Genomic DNA, 22,546 nt, shown 5'->3' with positions numbered 1-22,546 from the left:
CTTAGTGAATCCTAGATGTGAGGGGCTTTATTGGGGATTAGAGAATAAAAGATGAGCTAGGTGTGCTCTTTGGGGTCAGGAGGCTCAGACGTGTCACTCCTTATCAGGACTCGATGAGTGCTTTAGTTAATTCCAGCTGCCACGACAAGATGCCACAGGCTAGGCGATTTATGAACAACCGAAGTATTTCTTACAGCTCTGGAAGCTGGGAAATCAGAGACGATAGGGCCGGTAGGCTCGGGGTGCAGTGAGGGCATTTCTTATACATATTACATCTCTCAACACACTACCATGGCAGAAAGGAGCAAAAGGAGCAAAAGGAGCAAAAATTCTGTGTCTTCACAGGGCTGAAGGAAAGACCAAACCTTACACTTCTCTGAGAGCTCACAAATCCTGCTTATGAAGGCTGTGACTTCAAGGATCCTAAAGTCCCCACTTTGTGCATATGCCCACGTGTGTGGGCCCATGTATGTGTGAAGGTGCCTGTGCGTGCCTGTGTGTGTGTGTGTGTGTGTGAGAGAGCAAATATGGGTGTATGTGTCTGCATGTGTGCAAGTACATGTATATGTGCTTGAGTGTGGAGGCCAGAGGTCAACCTTGGATTCTTTAAGATTGACCCACCCTGTTTCTGAGGGTGGGACCTGGGATAAGACTAGCTAGCCAGTAAGCTCCAGGGACCTGTCTAGCTCTACCTCCACAGGTCTGGGACTTTAAAAACATGCACACATGCCCCAATTAAGTCTCTGCTTCAGTTTTTTTCTTTCTTTTTTTAATTTTATGAAGGTCAGAAGACAACTTGCAGAAGGCAGTTCTCTCCATCATACCGGTTCTGGGGCTTGAACCGAGGTCGTCAGGCTTGGCAGCAAGCCCCTCTATCCACTGAGCATCCCCCAGCCAAGTGTCTACTTTGTATTAGTTCTTATTAGTCCACATCTCTATTAGTTATTTTTTCTGTCGTTGTGACAAAATAAATACCCGAAAGAAGAAAGATGAGAAAGACAGGCTTGTTTGGGGTCATGGTTTGAGGGGACAGTCTAACATGTGGGGAAGACAGGGTGGGAAAGCCAGCTGCTCCAGCTGAGGCGGCAGGAGAGCGAGGCTGCAGAAGCGTGAGGCAGCTGGTCACTTTGTGGTTGGTCACAGTCCAGAAGCAGGGAGAGATGCTGGTGCTTAGCGCACTTCCTCCTGTTTTTCTTTTCTGTTGTTCTCAGACCTCAGTCTCTGGGATGGTGCCACCCACATTCAGGACGAGTCTTGTTGTCTACTCTGTGTGTGTGTGTGTGTGTGTGTGTGTGTGTGTGTGTGTGTGTGTCTGTGTCTGTGTCTGTGTGCATGTGCGTGTGCGCCTGCCCGCGCGCGCGCGCGCGCGCGCGTGTGTGTGTGTGTGTGTGTGTGTGTGTGTGTGTGTGTGGGTAGGGAGTGGGGGTGTACATGCCATGGTGTACGTGTGAAGGTCAGAGGGCAGCTTGGGGGGCAGTTCTCTCCCTCCTCAGTTAAGCCTTTCTGGAAACATCCTCACAGACATGCCCAGAGGTTGGTATCATTATTCCCAGGTGTTTCTTTTCCTTTTCCTCCTCCTCCTCCTCCTTCTTTATATTAGTGCTTTTCCTGCATATATATCTGTGCACTATGCATTTTAGTAGTGAGCCTCTATTCAGGTTCTGGGAATTGAATTCGGGTCCTTTGCAAGAACAACAAGTGCTCTTAACCACTGAGCCAGTTCTCCCGCCCATCCCAGGTGTTTCTTAATCCAGCCAAGTTGACAGTGGACATTAACCATCCCAGCAGCACTCTGGAAAGTTCTAGCAGATGCATTCACAGAGATTTCTGTATTCAGGATGAGGTAGGCATCAGGAGCCTTACATTTACAGGTGGTTTGTACAAGTAAGGGCAGTTTAGCAGTCTGCACATCGAAACTGATGACATTGCTGGGTGAGGTGACAATGCATGTAATCGCAGGACACAGGAGGCAGAGGCTGCTGCTGCTGTGTGAGTTAGAGGCCAGCCTGGCCAGCACAGTGAGACCCTTTTTCAAAAATGGGTGTGGAGGGGGAGGGAATCTGAAAAGATGAGACTTGCACTACACATCTTTCCTTCGCCAACAGAGGTATGAGATTTATAATCCCCTAGCTCATAACAACTATCTGAGTATTTAATCAGTATTCTTTTAAAAGTATTTATTTCTTTATTTTTAAATCTATTTACTTTGAGATACCCCAGGCTGTACTTAACTTGATATGTAACCAAGGATGACCCAGAAGTTCCAGTCTTCCTTGTCTCTACCTCTTGAGTGTAGTATTATTACAGGTCTGAGCCATCACATCTGGTTTATGCAGACTTGGGGATATTCATCCTAGGGCTTGGTGGACATGCCAGGTAAGTACGTCACCAACTAAGTTGTATCACCAGCCCCAATCAATAGTTTTCTTTCCTTCAACTGATTTGTACCTGGATTTTCCTTTCTGCAGTGTGGGCAATCTACCCTAGAATGTCCCACGTGCTAAGGGAGCCATATACACCTGAGCTACCTTCCCAGATTGGAAATCAATTTTAAAAGAAGCTTTATATGACTACTAAAAATGCAAATAAGGATTATATATGTGAAACAAGAAGATAATTACTAAATAAATACAATAAAAACAAAGTGTTTACACTTGTCCAGTAAATGTAACCCAAGTTTGGAAAGTCACCCCTTCACCTCCTGGGGCTCCCTTCTTAACGTCATCAGAATTTCTACATGTGTGCTAAAAGGCAGTGGCTTTGCATGTGATCTCATCCCATAAAGGACTCCAGCTGAGGGGCTGCAGAACAGCGTAGCTGTTTGATGCAAGGTCAAGAAAAATATTCCAACCAAAAGAGGAATGGAGAAACCAGCAACTGGAAAGGTAAGGATTTGTAGAGAAATATGTAAAGCAGGCAGTACTGAAAGGAGTCCCAAGGGGACAGTAGCTTTCTGTTTCGACAACAAGTGAGTGCTGTCAGAACAGCAGCAACTCAAATTCAAAACCAACAGCTACTTCTTACAGACTGACAATGTCTTATCCAATGAAGTAGCAGTTCAGTGAGATAGAAAAAACAATGGTATAAGACCCGAATAAACACAGATTCAGATCTGACTAGGTAATCAAACGACATCAATATGTGCATCAATACGCAGTCCCTAAGTTCTTCATCTAAACACCAGCAAGGAGGATGAGCAGCTTCCTACTACACAGTAGCTATCTACACAGTAGTATACAGTAGGTACATCTCAGGTTAAAGCATCATCTCCACAAAAGGTAAAAGCATAGATATCAGAAGAACACCCTCAAACACTGTCTAACGCATCCTAGTGAGAGAACCTGTTAGTTTCTTGGCTTGCTCAAAGGGAAAGGCAAGGAGCAGAGAGAGATGAACACTAGAATGTTGGAGCAGATTGTACAAAGCTACTGAGCAGTTGGCTGTCCACAAGCTGATTTCTTTTCACAATCAAGAAAAAACTTCCTGCATACTATCAGTTTTATTATCAACCTCCTAATTGTCCAGGTCAACACAAACAACTACAGATAAACAGTTATCAAATGAATTCTCTTCAGAGTTCACAGACTGGGGATGTTGCGTAGCTGCTAGAGTGTTTACATGAAGCCCTAGACTCCAGCTCAAGAGTAACTTGTAACTTGGGCATGGTGGTGCATACTTCTAATTCTAGTACTTTAGAGGTGAAGGGAAATAGGGCAGGAGGATCTGAAGTTCAAGGTCAACTCCCCTTCAAGGTACATAATGAGTTTGGGCCAGCCTGCTCTACAAGACAGTTCAAGAGATGGACCATCTGGCCTTGCACATGCTAGGTAAGTGTGCCCATGCCTATTTTTTTTAAAGTTTCAAAGTAGATTTATAATGCAAAATAGACCAACTAGAAAATAACCTCTCTAATTAACATTTATTCATATTAAAATATCACTGCTGTTAACAATTCTGTAGTAATTAGTAACAAACAGGAGAGGAGCAATGCTCTTTAAGGCTCTTCTAATTCTAACACCGTAGGAATCTACTGCCTAGTGCACTGTGGGGTGAATTTATGTTTTATTAAAGCTGAGTTCCAGAAAGGTTAGAGTCAAATTTTAAAATCAATCAGGAAAAATGATAAAAGCATATCTGAAATTAATGTGCAGTGTGTAAGTTAATTAAAAAGAGAAGTTCATTATATAAAAATGAAATTAAAATTTATCTGTGGGGAGGGAGAGAGGGAAGGGTAAGGATGGGGTCGCAGAGACAATCACAATACACGATATATGTCTGAAATTCCCATGCAACCCATCACTAGGAACAAGGGATATGCGCCGATACAGATTCTCTAAAGACTTTCAGTAAGGCTTGAATTATAAAAAGCCAGACTTTTTTTTTTATATGAAATGACAACTGTCCACAATGACAACTGACAAGATCTTCACCCCAGAGTCATGATCAACCCAGAAATCTATGGAAAAGGTTCCCAAGGCTGTCTTCAAACTGATACCCACGATGATTTTTGAATGATTTTTAACTCATCCATTTAAGTCCTTCAGTGTGTCTAGGTGACATTAGGTGTCACTTTATATGATTAAAAATAGTAACTGAAGTAGCTCCATGTAATCAAGGCATCTTAAGAGTACCTCCCCAACAGACAATCACTGCAGAATCATTACCACTGCTGCTATTGTCAGAGAATATCTATTCATTGTCAACAGCCATTTTCCATTTTATCTATTCTGTCTTCAACTTCTGGCTTTTAGGGGTCATTTTAGATTTTCAGGGAAGTCCTTTGACATTTTGCCACCATCCTCAGATAGTTTGGCTCTTATTATTGGTGTAGGGGCCTTTCTCTGTGATAAACCAATGGAATAATGCTCTCTTTGCCACTGTGTCCACCCCAGTTCCTTGAACAGACTTAGCAAATGCAACAAAGGAATCCCATTCAGAGGGCATTTCCTTCTATTCATGTAGACATCAACTTCCTTGTTTGGTAATTAATGGCACCTCATGAGCAGAGGGAACACGGCAAAGCAGGGACAGTAGTAGTTTTCCCTGGCCATGTAATAGAGTATGAGAGGTTATCAAAACAGGATATCTGTGTGTAAATGGCAAGAGATAGAGAGACCAGGCAAGCCAGTTGCCCTGCTATGCAGTGTAACTGGAAGGAAGCCCACAGAAATGGACTTTCAAAGAGCAAAAATTACATCTCAAAGCAAATGGCAACTTTGAATGTTTGAGTTCTTCTTTCTTTCCAGGGGTGGGTGAGTGGCAAAGATGTGAACATCACAATACAAAATGTCTACGCATAGAGCCCCACATCTATACTTTCAGTACTTGAGAGTCTAAGGCAGGAGGATGGCAAGATTGAGGTCATCCCAGACTATATAATTAGATTCTATCTTTAAAAATAAAACAGAGGGCCTAGAGAGATTAGGAGTACTGGCCGCTCCTTCAGAAGACCTGGCTTTAAATCCCATTACCTACTTAGTGGCTGTCTTAGTCAGGGTTTCTATTCCTGCACAAACATCATGACCAAGAAGCAAGTTGAGGAGAAAAGGCTTTATTCCGCTCACACTGTGGAAACATTGCTGTTGATCACTGAAGGAAGTCAGAACTGGAACTCAAGCAGGTCAGGAAGCAGGAGCTGATGCAGAGGCCATGGAGGGATGTTTCTTACTGGCTTGCTTCCTCTGTTTTGCTAAGCCTGCTCTCTTATAGAACCCAAGACTACCAGCCCAGGGATGGCACCACCCACAATGGGTCCTCCCACCGTGATCACTAACTGAGAAAAATCACTGAGAAAATGCCCCACAGCTGGATCTCATGAAGGCACTTCCCCAACTGAAGCTCCTTGATCAGTGATAACTCCAACCCGTGTGAAGATGACACACAAAACTAGCCGGTACAGTAGCTCATAACCCCTTCGTAACTCCAGTTCCAGAGAACCTGACACCCTTTTCCAGCCTCTACAGTACTAGGCACACTCATGAGGTGCAGACATACATTCAGCCAAAATACTGATACACACAATATAAAATAAATAAATCCAAAAGGTTAAGAAAACAAAATAAAGATGTCAGGCTCTTGCTGTCACAACCATTGCAGTACATTGGGCTCCACAGAGATAGCGCCCGAGCAAGCGAGAGTTGGACAGGCACTGGGCGACCCTGTGCCTCATGGAGGAAAATCAACTAAACTAAATCAAAGGCGATCCTGAGAAGCCAAGAGGCAAAATGTCCTTTGTGCAAACCTGCCAGGAGGGGCACAAGAAGAAACACCTGTATGCTTCTGTCAACTTCTCAGAGTTCTCCAGGAGGCGCTCAGAGAGGTGGCAGATCGTGTCTGCTAAAGAAAGGAGGAAATTTGAAGATATGGCAAAGGCTGACAAGGCTCGCTATGAAAGAGAAATGAAAACCTAGATCCCCCCCCAAAGGGGAGACCAAAAAGAAGTTCAAGGACCCCAATGCGCCCAAGAGTCCTCCTTCGGCCTTCTTCTTGTTCTGTTCTGAGTACAGCCCCAAAATCAAAGACAAGCATCCTGGCTTATCCATTAGTGATGTTGAAAAGAAACTAGGAGAGATGTGGAACAGCACTGCAGCGGATGACAAGCAGCCCTATGAGAAGAAGGCTGCCAAGCTGAAGGAGAAGTACGAGAAGGATACTGCTGCCTACAGAGCTAAAGGAAAGCCTGACGCAGTGAAAGAGGGGGTGGTCAAAGGTGAAAAGAGCAAGAAAAAGAAGGAAGAGGAAGATGAGGGGGAGAAGGATGAAGAGAATGAAGAAGAGGAGGAAGAGGAGGAAGAGGAGGAGGAGGAGGAAGAAGAAGAAGAAGAAGAAGAAGAAGAAGAAGAAGAAGAAGAAGAAGAAGAAGAAGAAGAAGAAGAAGAAGAAGAAGAAGAAGAAGAAGAAGTTGGTTCTAGCAGTTTTTTTTCCTTGTCTATAAAGCATTTTACCGCCCTCCCCCTACACAACTCACTCCTTTTAAAGAAAAAAATTGAAATCTAAGGCTGTGTCAGACTTGTTTTTAAAGTGTGAAGTGTCTTTTTTTGTATAGTTAACACACTACCGAATGTGTCTTAGATAGCCCTGTCCTGGTAGTATTTTCAATAGCCACTGACCTTGCCTGGTACAGTCTGGGGGTTGTAAATTGGCATGGAAATTTAAAGCAGGTTCTTGTTGGTGCACAGCACAAATTAGTTATATATGGGGACAGTAATTTGGTTTTTGGTTTTTGGTTTTTATTTTGGTTTTATTTGGTTTTTTTTTTTCATCTTTACTTGTCTCTGATGTTTCCTGAGGTGTATAGTACTTTTCACAGCTGCTTATCATCTGTATGTAGTATGTATTTGTACAACCATTTTACAGAACAAGAGTAGCGAGTTCGAAAAGCCCTGTGTGTGGCTGGCTGGCTGATTGATGAGCCCGACTCTCCATTGAGCATGTCTGTCCGCATTCATCTCATGACCTTGCTTCTTCCCTGTCTTTTTGTTGTATGTGGTACTGGAGATGGAAGCCAGGACCTCACAACTGCTGGGCCTGTGCTAGCTCATTGTTAGACTACAATGTAAGCCCTTTTCAAATTATACTTTGAGACAAGATCTCCTGCTGCAGCTCAGGGTGGCCTGGAACCTGAGGTCCTCCCACCTTTGTCTCCTGAGTGCTGGGATGATAGGACTATGACCATGTTTGGTTACCTGGCATCTTCTCATTGTGACCCTGCCTGCCATTTTGACCTTTCATCTTTATATTTATTTAAAACGATACTCATAAACGAAGCCCTCTAAATAAATAGAAAAAATGCAGAGCTTCTCCATGTGTCCCCTTCTTAGATGCATTATGAAATTGCTGCAGCGGATTCTGTTGACGGGTATGGGGAATGGTCAGTTTTCAGCCCCGTGCAATATTCCTTCTTATTTTTATCTTGAGCTCAGACAGACAGACAGGCAGGCAGACAGACAGACAGACTCTGCTGGAACCTAAGCCTTGCACGTGACAGGCAAGTGTTCTCCCACCACACTGCATCTCCAGACTACACTCTTAAAACTTGACTTACACATTCACCATGAAGATAATCCAAACTTTGTAGAGGAATAAGAAAGCAAAATAAGAAAGCAAAAAGTTACATTTTTACTATTCATAACTTAATACTTAGATACAGTGTCTTCTGGAGGTGTTTGTTTAGTTTTGGTTTGGGGCTGTGCTGGGGATAGAGGCCAGCACTGTACACGCTGGCTAAATACTCCAGCATCAAATTTTCAGATTTCCTGAGTCATCTTAAACAATCAGAATCATTCAGAACTATAGAGTTCTAAAGAGTAAGTTCCAGGACAGCCTGGGCTACATAGAGAAACCTTGTCTTGAAAAACAAAACAAAACAAAACAAAAGACTGAAAGAGGCCAGATAAAGGTGAAATCTCACAGTATGCAGTAGCAGCTTTTAGAAGCATTGAGTCTTCTTAGGATCATGATGACCTCGGGGCTGAAAGAGCAATTAGTCATCACTCAAAAGGGAACACAGGTTGACCTCATGCCAATCTAAAAATGAACAAAGATGGGAAACTGGGTTTCATTTTGTTTTGTTTTGTTTTTGTAAAGTGATCAAAAATCACTAGCCATGACATGGGGGCAGCATCATGTCCACAGCACTTGCTGACCCTCCCCCAGCTGGGTCCCTGATGACTCTCTTACAGGTGGCCTTGAATGTACCTACTGGTTCTCACGGAACCTGGGTTTTATTAGGACTCAGAGTTCTCAGTTTGTGTAAAGGATGACTACCCATAGCATAACACATTGATGGAAAATGACTGCCAGTAAAAAAATAATTACATCAGCTGCAGTTCAAAGATACACAAGTCTGATCACATTACATGCCTGTGGTGAACATGCATAAGACACACGAGGACTGCAGTGGGTGGGCATCATAGCTCGAGGGTTCAGGGGTTCGGGCTCCGGCAGCACAGAACCAAAACCAGATCCAGCCACGTGCCTTCCTACCAACTGACTTTTGAAGTGAGAAGCATATGAAGGTGTTTCTGGGCCCACATGCCAATAGGACTGTGTGCCAGGCACGTGTGAACAGTGGTCTAGAGTGCCACAGATGGGCCCTGGAAGCCGCAGTCCTGAGTTAACAGCTAGCACTTTTTTTATACCTCTGTAGTCACAGGCTGCACTACTCATTAACAGAACTTGCCTCATACTGTTCTCTCTATTACAAATGGTCCACATCCAGGTTGCTGAGATGGTTCAGTGGGTAAAGGAGTCCTCTGCCAAGCTTGGCACCTCGAGTCAGGCCAGCACACGGGTAGAAGAGAACACATTCCTGAAAGCTGTCCTCTGACCTCCACAACTCACAGGAGTATGTGCATGAATAAATACATGTAATAAGAACATTTAAATGTCCATAGCTCTCTTCTTTCCCCGAGGCAGAGAAGAACATTCTCACATATCTTATGTCAGCCCACCCTGGGCAACCAAGGAACTAAGAAAAGCACTAATAATTCTTTTCTTTTGTTTTGTTATGAAAAAAGTTTGTGTGGGACCTGATGCTTTGCCTTTCATGCTTCAACAGTATGAAACCACATACACGGACACTTTTTAGCATATCCCCCAATGGTCATTTCTCATCGCCATCAAAAAGCAACTTTAACTTCTGCTTTGGACATGATGGAGGGAGAGAGGGAGGAAAAGAAGGAGAGAGGGTAGGAGGGAAGGAGGGAGGGAGGAGGAGGAGAGCTTCATACAGCATGCAGAGCTTGTTAGCTATCTTTTGTTTTATAGAAGTAGGTGGGCGTGGCTCTGCTGCTTTCTTTTCCCAGTTTAAATTATAACCAACAGTAGATCAGTAAAGGTGACCTTGGCAAGGCTGCCTCTCTCTTCCTCAGAAGAAGCCAGCCCCAAGGTCAACTCTTCCCTAACTCCACATAAAACATGGAACCTGGATCACCTTTCAGGTCCTCCCTTGTCCTGATCACTCTGCACTCCACTCATGGCTGTTAGTATTTGGCCAGTAGGTGTGTAGGGGGGCAAATGTTTGCCATCTTGTCTACTGTGTCTACACTGCAGTGACAGCCTCCATACCCATGAGTCTTACTCGTTTCGTGACCAATGTTGCTGACCCTCAATCATTTCCCCACTCCCCTCAAAACTTTTGTGGGCAAGTAAGGAGCCTATCAAACAAAGCAGAACAAGAAAACAATTGATAGTGCCTTTCTTACTGCCCCTTTTGTCAGGAAAAGACACAAAGTGACAGAGAATTGCTGGGTGTAGCTTTCCAGGAAAGCAGGCCAAGGTAAAGGGTTCTCTGGATCACAAAATTTCTCCTTTGCCATTTCTCTTTCCTGCCTAGAACACAGAAGCTGCTAGTGTTGGGGCAACAAACTTGGGACAATGTGAAGGAGAAGCAGCCACAGTCCTGGATAGCCCCTCAGGGCCACCATGTGAGCAGGGGATTGCTTGTGTCTAGACGTCTAATTACACGAGAAAACTAAAGCCGTCACTTGGTTAATGCCGTTGCCTCTGGTGCTTCTGGTGCTTCCTGCCAAAGTCATTCCCTGTTGACATATCCCAGTGTTCCCTGCACTTTGAACAGAGCCTGGCACACGATAAGATATTCAGTCTTGGACTAAGCAAGCAGCTCAGCGATTAGAGAGTGTACTGTGCAAGCGTGAGCTCTTGAGTTGAATCCCCAAAACTCCTGTGGGGGAAGAGAAAGAGAGAGAGAGGCAGTTGTGGTGGCACACACTTATAGTCCCAGCAGAGAGAGACAGATTCCTGAGCCTCGCTGGCCGGCCAGGCTCTCCTACTTAGCAAATTCTAGGCGAGTGAGAGACACGCTGTTTCAAAAAAGGAAAAGGAATAAAAATAGGTTGATGGTGTCTGAAGAATGAGCAAGACTGTCCTGGAAGCTTCACACACACATGCACACATGTACATGTATACAAACATGCATGTGTACCAGCACACACACATACGAAGATGTACACAGCAAAGATATCCAGTGTGGGGTTGGGGGGGGGGAGCATACATCCAAAGCCATTCACAATCAAGACCTAACATAAAATAATGGGAACATCAAACTTGAGGGTACCAATAAGTTAAAGTCTTTATCCCTAAGGATTACAACTCAAATGGCAAACATAGGAGTGAAACAGTTTTTTTAAAAATCATCTTTAATTTTGTTATTCACGTATTCAGTACTTTACTGGACTCTTGCAATCTACCAGGCTGTGGTAGGACCTGGTAGTAAGGCAACCAGCCTAACAGGCTAAAGAGCAGCCGCTTTGTGGAGTCTGTAGTGGAGGGAGAAAGACAACACACAGGTGATAAGTTCCTGAGCCATGGGGAACTTTTCCTAGAAGAAACAGCCAGGGGCAGAGTGTCTGGGCAGAGGGAGCAGCCTGTTCATGGCCTGCAGTGGATATTTCCCAGGTCCACTTCCCATCTATGCATGACGATTTATTATTTTCATCTCACTCCAACATTGAAAGCAGCAGCATCAGTATCCTTCTTGCCTCAGGGTTTGTTCTGAGCACTGGCGCCTGCTCTGTCCCCATATATAGCCACTAGCAGGAGTGAGAGCAAACACAGGCCAGGGACAGGCAACAGTTGGCACAGAAGCTCCCCAAGCCCCTGCCATTTGGGCGAGCGAACACTACTATCCCATGATGTATGTGGTGGGTGCTGGATCTGATTTTGCCAGAGAAATTAGATCAGTTGCCCATAGTGGTTGCTGGCTTGATAACACACCCTCTAGAGGAGTGTTTCTTTTTTTCTGGCTCCCTTTTCGATTTCCTAAGGGCAGTTTCCAAACAAGTGATTTATCCCCAAATCCTGGTCTCCAAGTCTATAGGCAGGAGACCCAATCTAAGACAGAGCCAAGTTGGCCAAATAAGAAAGCTGTCCTGTGACTGAGGGAAAGAGGGAGTAGTAAGAAAAAGAGCCAGACAGTGGCATAAGAATGCCTAGATTCTGGACTTTTGTCCAAGTAAGGCAGGAAGCCTTGGAAGGGCAGAGCAGGAACATGTTCTGACTTATGTTTTAAACCTTAGTCTAATTGTGTTGATAACAGACCACAGGGCTAATCTCAGGAGCAGGCATACTCACAAGGAAACTCTCCATTGTTATAATTAATGCTGGCAACAGATGACCAGGGCATAGGTCAGGGAGGTGGCCCAATAACTATAACAACTTGAGTGAGGCTTAGGAGATGGCTCAGGGTTAAGCACTTGCTGCGCAAGTGTGGATATCTGAGTTCAGAGCTCCAGAGTCCATGTGAAACTTAGCACAGCAGCACACATCTGTAACTCCAGTGTTGGAGGGCAGGCAAGACAAATGAGCCCTAGGGCTTGCTGATCAGCCTGTTTAGCCAACACAGTGAACTCCAGGTTCAGTGTGAGATCCTACCTTGAAAAATAAGGTAGAGAATGACAGAGGGACAATTGACATCAGTTTCTCACCTGTTTATGCATTTGCACACCAAGAAAACACACATACACACACACACACACACACTACATGCACACACTGGCAAACCCATCTTCTTGTCCTCTTCATCTCAGTGGAACTCATCATCCAACAGAGCAGCTCCAAAATCATTGGGTCTCTTTGCCCTGGGAAGTCAGTATTCAGTAAGTGACACACACCAGAGCTGGAGTCCTGGATTCCTCACTTATCTCTGATCTGCCTTGTTTAAAGTGTCTGGCTCCCCATGGCCAAAAATACCATACCCACCATCTGAGGCCACTGTGAAGACTAAATTAAATGAGACAGTGTTTTCAAGTTGCTGAGCTCGATGTTTATGCTAAGAAATTACAACATGACTATTATTTTAAAGATCACATTTCATCATCTCTAAGCCAACATTACTTTTAAATGTGTTATTGTTTACCCACCTCCGAGGAAGAATAAAAACACTGCCAGTTAAACTATGGCACAAGGCCTCTGTGACAGTCCTATAAGGTACACAAGAGATCTGTCACTTTCTCACTGATCTGAAATATCTTTCATCTAGTCCAAAGAACTGGACCATTTATCAACTGTATGCATTATGTGAGATGGGAAATGGTTTTGCCTGTATTCAAAAAATGTCATGAAAGAAAGTGTAACCGAAAGTTTCATCTGCCTTTGGATATCTTTCTGTAAAACATTTAGAGGAATCAATGGGGTTCCTTCTTTCACAAATACCTGTTTCTGTAACCACTTCTGGACCCTGCTACTTTGTGTCTATCACTAGAAAGGCCGTGGGTATAATGGCTTCTCATTTTGTAGCTGCATCACTGTATCCTCTCTTAGGTAAATGTACTAATTGTTACACTAGATACATTCAGCTCCAACAGGGGTAAGGCATTGTTAAGACAAAAATTTTTAAGCAGACTAAATGAACAGATCTCCAGGTTAGGAAAAACAAAATAAAACAAAACAAAACAAAACTCTATCCTGTGTTGCAGTTGGAAAGCATATGACCAAAATTTGTGCACTGACCTGAGCACTGGCCGAGGTCCCTATGAGGAAAGACAGGAACAAGAGAAAAGCACTCCAGTTATGCACAATGTGGGATCTTTTAGACATGAACACCCAGAAAGTGAACATTATTTTTATGATGGTGTGCTGATGTATGATAGGTGCATAAAGGTGTAGCCTGGTGAAATCAGCTAGAAGTAGAGGGTTTGGCAGTATCTTCCCTCAGATTATTTTTTTTAATTCGATGTATTCTTTATTTACATTTCAAATGATTTCCCCTTATCTGGGTCCCCACTCCCCACAAGTCCCATAAGCCCTCTTCCCTCCCCCTGTTCCTCCATCTACCCCTTCCCACTTCCCTGTTCTGGAATTCCCCTATACTATTGCATTGAGTCTTTCCAGAACCAGGGGCCACTCCTCCATTCTTTTTGGACATCATTTAATATGTGGATTATTTCTTGGGTTTTCCAAGTTTCTAGGTTAATATCCACTTATCAGTGAGTGCATACCATGATTGATCTTTTGAGACTGGGTTACCTTACTTAGTATGATTTTCTCCAGCTCCATCCATTTGTCTAAGAATTTCATGAATTCATTGTTTCTAATGGCTAAATAGTACTTCATTGTGTAAATATACCACATTTTTTTGTATCCATTCCTCCGTTGAGGGACACCTCGGTTCTTTCCAGCTTCTGGCTACTACAAATAGGGCTGCTATGAATATAGTGGAGCATGTGTCCTTATTGCATGCTGGGGAATCCTCTGGGTATATGCCCAGGAGTGGTATAACAGAGTCCTCAGGAAGTGTCATGCCCAGTTTTCTGAGGAACCACCAGACTGATTTCCAAAGTGGTTGCACCATCTTGCAATACCACCAGCAGTGGAGGAGTGTTCCTCTTTCTCCACATCCTCGCCAACACCTGCTGTCTCCTGAGTTTTTGACCTTAGCCATTCTGACTGGTGTGAGGTGAAATCTCAGGGTTGTTTTGATTTGCATTTCCCTAATGATTAATGATGTTTAACATTTCTTAAGGTGTTTCTCAGCCCTCCGAAGTTCTTCATGTGAAAATTCTTTGTTTAGCTCAGTACACCACTTTTTAATGGGATTATTTGGTTCTCTGGGTTCTACCTTCTTGAGTTCTTTGTATATATTAGCTATTAGCCCTCTGTCAGATTTAGGGTTGGTGAAGATCCTTTCCCAATCTGTTGGTTGATGTTTTGTCCTTTTGACAGTGTCCTTTGCCTTACAGAAACTTTGTAGTTTTATTAGGTCCCATTTGTCAATTCTTGATCTTAGAGCATAAGCTATTGGTGTTCTATTAAGGAATTTTTCCCCTGTGCCCATGTCCTCAAGGGTCTTCCCCAGTTTCTTTTCTATTAGTTTTAGTGTGTCAGGTTTTACGTGGAGGTCCTTGATCCATTTGGAGTTGAGCTTAGTACAAGGAGATAAGACTGGATCCATTCGCATTCTTTTGCATGCTGACCTCCAATTGAACCAGCACCATTTGTTGAAAATACTATCTTTCCAGCATCTGGCAATTATAAATAGGGCTGCTATGAACATAGTAGAGCATGTATCCTTATTACATGGTGGGGAATCCTCTGGGTATATGCCCAGGAGTGGTATAGCAGGATCTTCTGGAAGTGAGGTATCCCTCAACAGAAGAGTGGATGCAAAAAATGTGGTATATCTACACAATGGAGTACTATTCAGCCATTAGAAACAATGAATTCATGAAATTCTTAGGCAAATGGATGGAGCTAGAGAACATCATACTAAGTGAGGTAACCCAGACTCAAAAGGTGAATCATGGTATGCACTCACTAATAAGTGGTTATTAACCTAGAAAACTGGAATACCCAAAACATAATCCACACATCAAATGAGATACAAGAAGAAAGCAGGAGTGGTCCCTGGTTCTGGAAAGACTCAGTGAAACAGTATTTGGCAAAACCAGAACGGGGAACTGGGAAGGGGTGGGAGGGAGGACAGGGGAAGAGATAGGGGCTTACGGGACTTTCGGGGAGTGGGGGGGGGCCTAGAAAAGGGGAAATCATTTGAAATGTAAATAAATTATATCGAATAAAAAAATAACAATAAAGTGGGGAAAAAAAAAAGAAAATACTATCTTTTTTCCACTGGATGCTTTCAGCTCCTTTGAAGAAGATCAAGTGACCATAGGTGTGTGGGTTCATTTCTGGGTCTTCAATCCTATTCCATTGATCTGCTTCCCTGACATTGTACCAATATCATGCAGTTTTTAATCACTATTGCTCTGTAGTATAGTTTGAGGTCTGGGATAATGAATCCCCCTGAAGTTCTTTTACTGTTGAGATTAGTTTTAGCTATCCTGGGTTTTTTGTTATTCCAGATGAATTTGAGCATTGCTCTTTCTAGCTCTATGAAAAACTGGGTTGGGATTTTGATGGGGATTGCATTGAATCTGTAGATTGCCTTTGGTAAGATGGCCATTTTAACTATATATTTTTTTGAATATTTTTTAAAGATTTATTTATTTATTATAGGTAAGTACACTGTAGCTGTCTTCAGACACCAGAAGAGGGTGTCAGATCTCTTTACAGATGGTTGTGAGCCACCATGTGGGTGCTGGGATTTGAACTCATGGCCTTCGGAAGAGCAGTCGGTGCTCTTACCCACTGAGCCATCTCTCCAGCCCCCATTTTAACTATATTAATCCTGCCAATCCATGAGCATGGAAGAGTTTTCCATTTTCTGAGATCTTCTTCGATTTCTTTCTTCAGAGATCTGAAGTTCTTGTCATATAGGTTTTTCACTTGTTTGGTTAGAGTCACCCCAAGATACTTTATGCTATTGTGGCTATTGTGAAGGGTGTCATTTCCCTAATTTCTTTCTCAGTCTGCTTATCCTTTGAGTATATAAAGGCTACTGATTTGCTTGAGTTGATTTTGTAGCCAGCCACTTTGCTGAAGTTGTTTATTAGCTGTAGGAGTTCTCTAATAGAGTTTTTTGGGTCACTTAAGTATACTATCATATCATCTCCAAATAGTGATAGTTTGACTTCTTCCTTTCCAATTTGTATCACTTTGACCTCCTTATGTTGTCTAATTGCTCTAGCTAGGACTTCAAGAACTATATTGAAAAGATATGGAGAGAGGGGGAAGCCTTGTCTAGTCCCTGATTTTAGTGGGATTGCTTCAAGTTTCTCTCCATTTAGTTTGATGTTGGCTACCAGTTTGCTGTATATTGCTTTTACTATGTTTAGATATGGGCCTTGAATTCTTGTCCTTTCCGAGACTTTTAGCATGAAAGGATGCTGAATTGTTTCAAATGCTTTTTCAGCATCTAATGAAATGATCATGTGGTTTTTTTTTCTTTGATTTTGTTTATGTAGTGGATTGCATTGATGGATTTCCTTATATTGAACCATCCCTGCATCCCTGGGATGAAGCCTACTTGATCCTGGTGGATGATCATTTTGATGTGTTCTTGGATTCAGTGGGCAAGAATTTTATTGATTATTTTTGCATCGGTGTTCATAAAGGAAATTGGCCTGAAATTCTCTTTCTTAGTTGGATCTTTGTGTGGTTTTGGTATCAGCGTAATTGTGGCTTCGTAGAAGGTGTTAGGTAGTGCTCCTTCTGTTTCTATTTGGTGGAATAGTTTGAAGAGTATTGGTGTTACATCTTCTTTGAAGGTCTGATAAATTCTGTACTAAAACCATCTGGTCCTGTGCTTTTTTTGGTCAGAAGGCTATCTATGACCCCTTCTATTTCATTAGGGGTTATGGGTCTGTTTAGATGGTCTATTTGATCCTGGTTTAATTTTGGTATTTGGTATCTCTCTAAGAAATTGTCCATTTCCTCCAGATTCTCCAGTTGTGTTGAGTACAGGCTTTTATAGTAGGACCTGATGATTATTTGAATTTCCTCAGTTTCTGTTGTAATATCTCTCTTTTCATTTCTAATTTAGTTAATTTGGATACTTTCTCTGTGCCCTTTGGTTAGTCTGGCTAAGGGTTTATCTATCTTGTTGATTTTTTCAAAGAACCAGCTCCTGGTTTTGTTGATTTTTTGTATGGTTCTCCTGGTTTCTACTTGATTAATTTCAGCCCTGAGTTTGATGATTTCCTATCTTCTCCTCCTCCTGGGTGAATTAGCTTCTTTTTGTTCCAGGGCTTTCAGTTGTTCCATTAATCTTCTAGTGTATGCTCTCTCAAATTTCTTTTTGGAGGCACTCAAAGCTATGAATTTTCCTCTTAGCACTGCTTTCATTGTGTCCCATAGATTTGTGTATGTTGTACCTTCATTTTTGTTAAATTCTAAAAAATCTTTGATTTCTTTCTTTATTTCTTCCTTGACCAAGGTATCATTGAGTAAAGTATTGTTCAGTTTCCATGTGTATGTGGGCTTTCTGTTGTTTTTATTGTTATTAAATACCACTTTTACTCCATAGTGATCTGATAGGAGGCATGGGATTATTTCAATCTTCTTATATTTGTTGAGGTCTGTCTTGTGACCAACTATATGATCAATTTTGGAGAAGAAACCTGAGGTGCTGAGAAAAAGGTATATTCTTTTGCTTTGGGATGAAAAGTTATATATATATATCTGTTAAATCCAATTGGTCCAAAGTTTCAATTAGTTTCATTAATTGAAACTTTGTTTAGTTTCTGTTTTCCTGATCGGTCCATTGATGAGAGTGGAGTGTTGAAGTCACCCACAATTATTGTGTTAGGTGCAATGTGTGCTTTGAGCTTTAGTAAAGTTTCTTTTATGAATGAGGGAGCCCTTGTATTTGGAGCATAGATGTTCAGGATTGAGAGTTCTTCTTGTTGGATTTTTCCTTTGACCAGAAAGAAGTGACCTTTCATGTCTCTTTTGATGACATTAGGTTGAAAGTCAATTTTATCTGATAATAGAATGGCAACTCCTGCTTGTTTCCTGAGACCATTTGCTTGTAGAATTGTCTTCCAGCCTTTTACTTACTCTAAGGTAGTTTTTGTCTTTGACACTGAGGTGTGTTTCCTGTATGCAGCAAAATGTAGAGTCCTGTTTAGGTAACCAGTCTGTTAGTCTATGTCTCTTTATTGGGGAATTGAGTCCATTGATGTTAAGAGATATTAAGGAGTAGTGGTTATTGCTTCCTATCATTTTTGATGTTAATTTTATACTTGTGTGGTTATCTTCTTTTGGGTTTGATGAAAGAAGCTTAATATCCTGCTCTTTCCAGGGTATAGTTTCCCTCGTTGTAATGGTGTTTTCCCCCTATTATCCTTTTTGTAGGGCTGGGTTTGTGGAAAGATATTGTGTAACTTTGGTTTTGTCATGGAATATCTTAGTTTCTCCATCTATAGTGAGAGAGTTTTGCTGGGTATAGTAGTCTTGGTTGGCATTTGTGTTCTCTTAGAGTCTGCATTCAGCTCCGCCCAGGATCTTCTAGCTTTCATGGTCTCTGGTGAGAAGTCTGGTGTAATTCTGATAGATCTTGCTTTATATGTTACTTGCCCTTTTTCTCTTACTGCCCTAAGTATTCTCTCTTTGTTTAGTACATTTGGGGTTTTGATTATTATGTGACGGGAGGTAGTTCTGTTCTGGTTCAGTCTGTTTAGAGTTCTGTAGGCTTCTTATATATTCATGGACATCTCTCTCTTTAGGTTAGGGAAGTTTTCTTCCATAATTTTGTTGAAGATATTTGCTGGCTCTTTAAGTTATAAATCTTCACTCTCATCAATGCCTATAATCCTTAGATTTGGCTTTCTCATTGTGTCCTGGATTTCCTGGATGTTTTGGGTTACAAGCCTTTTGCATTTTGCCTTTTCTTTGACTGTTGAGTCCATGGTTTCTATGGTGTCTTTGGCATCTGAAATTCTTTCTTCTATCTCTTGTATTCTGTTGTTGATATTTGCATCTATGGTCCCTGATTTCTTCCCAAGGTTTTCTATCTCCAAAGTTGTCTCCCTTTGTGCTTTCTTAGTTGTTTCTACTTCTGTTTTCAGATCCTGGAAGTTTTTGCTCAGTTCTGTCATTTGCTTGTTTGTGTTTTCCTCTAATTCTTTGAGAGATTTTTGTGTTTCCTCTTTCATGACTTCTGCCTGTTGATCAAAGTTCTCCTGTATTTTTTTAAGTGATTTTTGCATTTCCTCCTTATTGGCCACAAACTTCTGACCCATATTGTCCTGAATTTCTTTAAGTGATTTTTGTGATTCCCTTGTAAGGGCTTCTAGCTTTTGATCATTTTTTCTCCGGAATTTCTTTAAGAGATTTATTTATGTCCTTCATGTGTTCCTCTAACAGCATCCTTACCAGTGCTTTTAAATCCAACTCTTGTTTTTCTGGTGTGTTGGGGTATCCAGGACTTGCTATTGTTAGAGAATTGGGTTCAGATGCTGCCATAATGCCTTGGTTTCTGTTAGTAATGTGCTTGCCTTTAGCCATCTAGTTCTCACTGGTGTTAGATGGTCTTATTGTCACTGACTGGTGCTTCAACCTATTGTGTACCTTTAGGGCTATTTTCACGACACTGGATGACTAAGTTTTCTCTGGCACAGATTACTGATATGCTGCCTTCCTCTTTTGTGCCTTTGGAGCCCTGCTCAGTCTTGCCTAAGAAATGTTATACTTGGGTTGTCAAGGTGAACCAGGTGTTCTCAGACTGCTCTGGTATGGAGCATAGATGGTGTGTGTGGGGTCACTCCCTCTGTTAATTCTCATGTAGGACACAGGCCCCACGACCAACCGGCTTGCAGATCAACTGCCTATGTTCTCAGGTCCTGGGTGCAGGCAGACCTCTGGAGATTTGCACCCCAAGAGATCTTAAGCTCAGGATAATACAGAACCTAGTGATGTTTTTCTGCCCTGGCAGGCCACGAAGATGGCCACTGGAGTTGCTCCCTCTGCTATTCTCTGGGGAGGATACAGGCCCCATGACCTACCAGCTGGGAGATGAATCACCTGTGTGTTCAGATCCTGGGTGCAGGCAGACCTCTGGCGGTTTGCACCCCCCAGAGATCTTAAGCTCCGGGGTGATACAGTACCTAGTGATTCTCTTCTGCTCCAGCAGGCAGCGAATATGGCAGCAGGGATTCTCTCCCTCTGCTGGTCTCCAGGCAGGACACAGGCCCCATGCCCGGTGGACTGGCAGATGAACCGCCTATGTGCTCAGTTCTTGGGTGCAGGCAGACCCCTGGCAGTTTGCACCCCCAGAGATCTAAAGCTTAGGTTGATACAGTACCTAGTGACGCTTTTCTGCTCAGCAGGCAGCGAATATGGCCACAGGGATTCTCTCTTCCCTCAGATTCTTAGCATCTCAGTATCTCTGTCCTTTCTTCCAGATCTCAGGGGTGGGGGTAGGGTGGGGAGTAAACTCACTAGAATAATAGCTATATGACCTGCTTCAGAGGAAACTCTTCTGCATCTTGTGGATTGCTTCAGGGGGCATGAGCAAAGGAAGGTCTTCCTTCTGTGGCTTTCTCAAATCCCAAGGTAACTGATCTGGGCACAGCAGGTGCTGAATATTCTCAATAGTCTCAGACTAGAAATTTCCCAAATATCAACTAATGGTGAAATAAAGTTTGATGTGCATAGTATAGAAAATATAGAAATAAGAATGAACTTGTAAGAACTTCCAGCTTTATAATACCTGCAAGGCTACAGATGTAATGTGAAGAAAAAGGAGTGATTTTAACAAGTGTAGTTAAAGAAAGATTAAAACTCATGCAAGCTATTAGTCAAGAAGATTGTTATTTGTAGAAGAGAGTTGGATGGCAATTAAATTTGAACAAGAAAGGGACACTTAGGTCTTGTTCTGTTCTGGAGAAAGGTCCTAACTGCATGAATGTAGACAGTTAATAAAAATGAATATTTGGTTTATCTATGCCATTTCTGTAAGTGTTTTTTATTTTAAAAAAATGTTTAAAAACTGTATGCCTGTATACATCTGTATATAAATGGAAATCAACTTTCCACTATCAGGGTAAAAAAAATGGTGTTTGAATGAAGGATTATTTGTCATTCCATTTTATCATAAAGTTTTATTAGTTTCACCTTCAAGCCAGATAAAAACATTTACATCTTCACCTCTTGTACATAGTTATCATGAGAAATAAAAGTCTATTGAACAAGAGAAAATAATTTTCTTGTTATAGGATTATTTTCATTTTCTGTCAAGGTAAATTCCTGTTAAGCTTTCTCTCCCTAAGTGTCCAGCCATACCGTGCATCATTACTCAAATCTCTGTCTAGTGTCAGTGTTCCTTGGCTAATGAGGACGAGGACTTCCTGTGAGTTTAAAATGCTTCAAAACCACAACCGAGGAGACAGTCATTACTGCCTGGGGAAACCTAGCACTGAGGACCCCTGAGAACTATATAGAACTAAGGCTTCTGGTGCAAGTACCCTCAGCGTTGGGGGTCAAGGCTCAGTGATGAGCTACAGGAAATTCTGCACATGGGTTGGACTCTGTACATGGACAGAGTTGTCTCTTCCCGTTTATACTGTGGCTGCCAAAGACATGCTGTTTCCTGCATTTCTATCGAAGATCTGGAGTTCAAGAAGACTGAAGTCTTGACTCCAGGAAAACACAACCCTCTTCCAGAACACTATGGCCATAATATAAGTGTCTGCCTGTGACTATGACCAAAATATCCAGAGAACAACTTTAGGGAGGAATGATATAGCTGGGCTCACAGTTTCCAAGGGTTTGGTACTTGGGTACTTGACCCCTCTGCTTGGTAGATGGGTGCCTAGCCTTGTATGCTTGGGCAGAACATGTTGGGGAATGGGCTGGCCACCTCATAGTGGTCAAGAAGCAGAGAGAAGAAAAGGAACCTGAAGCCTGGCATAACATTCAGTCACACCCTAGTAACTTACTTATTCCAGTTAGGGCTTGGTCCATATCTCATAAAGTTTCCGCAACCTCCCGGGACAGTGCCATCAGCTGGAGGGCAAGCCTGTAATACATGAAATCATAGGAGTGCATCTCACTTTCAAAGCAGAAAAATAATATAAATCTTTTTTTAAACTCAGTTTTCTTTGACACAGGATTTCTCTGTGTAGCCTTGGCTGTCCTGGAACTCACTCTATACAGCAGGCTGGCCTTGGATGCAGAGATCTGCCTG

At 42.4% G+C, this 22,546-nt stretch overlaps 1 pseudogene; it reads left to right on the top strand.

The window, feature by feature from the left end:
• Window positions 1–2,369: 2,369 nt before the first annotated feature.
• Window positions 2,370–9,328, top strand: LOC127678067 (high mobility group protein B1-like; annotated as a pseudogene).
• The last annotated feature ends 13,218 nt before the right edge of the window (window positions 9,329–22,546 follow it).

Source organism: Apodemus sylvaticus, chromosome 2 (genome assembly GCF_947179515.1).
Source record: "Apodemus sylvaticus chromosome 2, mApoSyl1.1, whole genome shotgun sequence".
In the NCBI taxonomy this organism is placed as follows: Eukaryota; Metazoa; Chordata; class Mammalia; order Rodentia; family Muridae; genus Apodemus; species Apodemus sylvaticus.
The sequence above is the reverse complement of the archived record's forward strand: the minus strand, read 5'-3'. Positions and strand labels throughout refer to the sequence as shown.